The sequence below is a fragment of the Triticum dicoccoides genome, chromosome 7A (genome assembly GCF_002162155.2).
Source record: "Triticum dicoccoides isolate Atlit2015 ecotype Zavitan chromosome 7A, WEW_v2.0, whole genome shotgun sequence".
In the NCBI taxonomy this organism is placed as follows: Eukaryota; Viridiplantae; Streptophyta; class Magnoliopsida; order Poales; family Poaceae; genus Triticum; species Triticum dicoccoides.
In genome coordinates, this window is record NC_041392.1 from 201,201,379 (window position 1) to 201,205,595 (window position 4,217).

A 4,217-nucleotide genomic window follows, 5' to 3' on the forward strand; every position below is an offset into this window, starting at 1 on the left:
CCTATTGTGTGTATGATTGAAATGCTCGGTATGAGTGGGATCCGACAATCTAGTTGTTTATCCTTGCCAGCCTCTCATATGGGGAATGTAGTCTAGTGCTTCCTGAGCGATAGTAGTCCACTACAGCCCGGTTCACCGGAGTCCTGCTAGCCCAGCACTACAGCTCTGGACACTTGACTGGCCGGCATGTGTTTCACTTCGTTCCTATGTCTGTCCCTTCGGGGAAATGTCACGCGGTGACATTTGGAGTCCTGCCTAGCCTGCTACAGCCCGGGTTCCCCGGAGTCCTGTTAGCCAGTGCTACAGCCCGGATTCACTCATTGATGACTGACATGTTCGATGTGATTCATGTATGCATGTCTCCATAGGTCTGTGCCACTTTGGGTTCACGACTAGCCATGTCGGCCCGGGTTCTCTTTCATATGGATGCTAGCGATACTATCATATACATGAGCCAAAAGGCGCAAACGGTCCCGGGCCATGGTAAGGCGACACCCGTGGGATACCGTGCGTGAGGCCGCAATGTGATATGAGGTGTTACCGGCTAGATCGATGTGACTTGGAATCGGGGTTCTAACAGCGTTGGCATCAGAGCCGGACTGCCTGTAGGTTCGTTGAGCAAAACTGGTCGATGTCGAGTCTAGAAATGCTTTAGTTATATGTAGGGGAATTGATTGTGGGAGGGAACGTAAGGCTCTTTTACTCCTTTACCTTATGCCCTCTGATCTGATTCATTCTATTCTCATTCAACGTGGGTTAAGGACTAGGCTCTCTTCTTCTATCAGGTTCGCGTGTTACTAATCCGTAGTAGCTTATAGGATTGTTGTTACAAGCCTCAGTACAGTTTCTACTACTTTTAGTATGTTGCCAGTTGAATCAGAACCCTGATATGATGTTGTTGAGTGGTATTGCAAACTGTTGTGGATGTCTCAAATGTTTTTCTGAGCATTTACAACTGTTATGCTATCCAATTTTCCCTAGAAATTCTAATGTCTTTGCATTGTGGTTGTGCTTTCAGATGGCCACTCATGCTCAAAACCAAGTGGTTCGCCTGACCCGGTGTAACATCCCAAATTTTCAATTTGGAATGTTATACATCAGATCATCAATGCATATCATATTTTATTTTGCATTTTGGTTGATCCTAGAAATTCTACGTAACTCAATGACCCACGGAGAGAGTTGGGGATTTCGTTATTTTCATATTTGAGTTTTCTCAAATTTTGAGAATAGGATCATTTGATTTTATTTATTTTATCATCAATTATTTCTATTACAAAAATATGAGAGAGGGAATAAAATGACTTTCCCAAAATAAAGAAATATTGAGGATTTAATAATAAAATCAAATAAGATTTTATTTCGGAGTTTTTCGGTGTTTTATTTGAATTTAGGAAAAATGTGCGTTTTTCAAAATTGCATTTAGGTCCCAAATAAATGTTCACCTTGTGCGGCTTGATTTTAGAAGCCCGTGAAAATTTATTTCGGAATTTTTGGAGTCCATTTAGTGTTTCTTTTTTTTCTTTCAAGCGGAATTATTTAAAAAAACGAACCGACCTAACGGGCCGTGTCCGACTAGGACTCCGACCTGACTAGGGTATATAAGCCGGGGCAGCCCACCCGGGGGAAACCCTAGCCCAGCCACCCGACCCCGCCCCAGCCGCCACCCGCGCCGCCGCCCGCTGGATTTCGCCGCCGAGGTTCGCCGCCGCCTCAACTTTCGTGCCATCGTTAAAAAAAAGATCGGTTTTCGTCGGTTTTTTTAGTTTCGTTTTTTTTAAATAGATCGGTTTTTAGGGTTTATTTAAATAGCGAGCGTTCGTTCGTTCGTTCGTTCTAGCGAGCGTTCGTCGTTTTTCTTTTTCTCGGATTAAATCCGCGATTTTTCTGATCGCGATTCCTGATCCGATTTTCGTTTTAGTTTAACTTTTCGCTCGTTTATCGGAATCAGGCGATTCAAGCGCCTAGAGTTTCATATCGAAACCCTCTATCCATTTAACCAACTTAAACAAGAATTTGCTACTGTAAAATTTGCCCTAGATCTAGATTACTAGAACGAAGTTGTTTTCTTTCGCCGTTTGACTTTCGTTGCTTCGTTCGATTTGATTCTTTTTGCCAACCGGAGTTCTTAAGTTGAACCTTCTGGTTAGATCTTTTATCTGAGTTTTACCTGTGCATTAGATGAGTACTTATTGTATGCTTGTTTCTTTGTCTGCGATAGAATACCCAGAGTGCGCCGCTTGTTACTTCGAATCGTTAGGTTTCGCGGATCATCAGCAAGGCAAGTAACACTTTGATCATACCTTTTCTACTACCCAGTTTTATTGCATTAGATCAAATCCTCACACATTGCATGATTAGGATCTAATTAAATTGTGGGATGGGAAGTAGTTGAGGTAGTACCTAATACCTGTTTATTATCAAACCTTTGGGAGTTACTTCTACGTTTGCTTATTATGCCATGCTATGCTAGTAGACGTGGATTGGGTGAGTGATATCCATGACAGATGTGAGATTGTTAATTAATGGTTTATCTAAGGTGGCAACTTGAACACACATCTGGGTGGATTGAGGCACCTGGGTATTCCAGGACTTGCCTGTTTTCTTTTGGACCGCCACCCAGGCTCAAAGGGATCATGAGACTATGCATACTAGAAACTTCCGTGTGCAGCCACAAGCTATTATGGGCTCTAGCATAGTTGACTAAGTCGTGCGAACTCTTACAGTGGTAGACTAGCAGATGTAGGGGATGTAGGTGGCACGGTCTACCCGATTGTAAGGTGCTAGCGCTTCTGAAAGACTATGTCTCGGTCATCCATCTTCTCAAACACCATGTAGTGCGAGAAACCAAACGGAGGCGATCGAGTCTTGTGGGGAAAAGTGCGCAAACCTCTGCACAGTGTAATAAACTAATCATGATTAGCCGTGTCCCCGGTTATGGACATCTTGAGTATCTAGTACCTGGATTATCATGTGAATCTCAACATGTTACTCTAAATTAATTTTGTTGGGTTTGTTTAATGATGATGTTTAATTGGGATTGAGAATGCTGTCAACCATTCTCAATGTTTAACAACTACCATGATAGTTAAATAAATTTTATTCCTTTGAAGTAGGGAAAAATTGGCTTTACACAAAACTGTAACCATAGAGCTTTCCACCAGCCAAATATGCATATAGTATAGCTATTTCATTCCATTACTCTCTATGTGTTACCTTGCCAGCATATTCCATGTGCTGACCCATTTCGGGCTGCAACGTTAATGTTGCAGACTTTTTAGACGATGATTAAGGAGTTTTAGGTCGTGGTTCTATACTCAGTGATGCCGTTGGAGTTGATGGACTCACTTATCTTCCAAGCCTTCCGCTGTTATCGTTATTAGATGGCCTTAAGCCATATTTATTGTAATAGGTTCTCTTTTGAGACACTCAATGTAATAAGTGTGTGATTGCTACTCTGCTATAAATCCTCCGAGTACTGTGTGGTGTCAGCATTACTGATCCAGGGATGACACCGGAGCACAGAGATCAGACCGTGTGAGGTTTGGTCGCTACAGAGATGGTATCAGAGCACACGCTAACTGTAGGACACGACCACTAAGCAAAAGACCTAGATCACTATTCACTTCTCTTCTCTTCTGACTTCTCATCTTTTCTACTCTTTAGGATGGCGGATGCAAGGAACAAGTTCACACAACCAGATGACGATACACCCTTTGGACGACACTTGAAGGAAGTCACTAGATACCTGAACATAGGAGTACCAAGCTTCACCGGAACCTACAACGCCACTTTACCTGAAGAAGAGCGTTGGATGATTCAAGTTCAAGTTCCAGGAAGGACGTTCATGCCAGTCACTGAGCCCATATAGTTTTCTTTTGATGCACCAACTTGGAGTCTAGGAAAGAGCATGGCAGCTCACATCGCCATGGGACGCATTGGAGAAGTTTACCGCAAGGATTTCAAGGATACTATCTACCAGATTTGTGGACGCCGAGATGAGCACTGGGAGATGATCAGCACCAGGAAGGATAGGTCAATCGCAACTTTTATCCAGGAGGTAAATCAGCACATTCGACGACAGGAGAACCAGATGTGTGCCGACATGATAGATCTGAAGAAGGCTAAGACAAGAATCAAGGAACTGGAGGAAGAACTCAAGGCTACATGTGAAGATTATGAAGAGGAAATTGAAGTATTGGTGGAGAAGAATGACG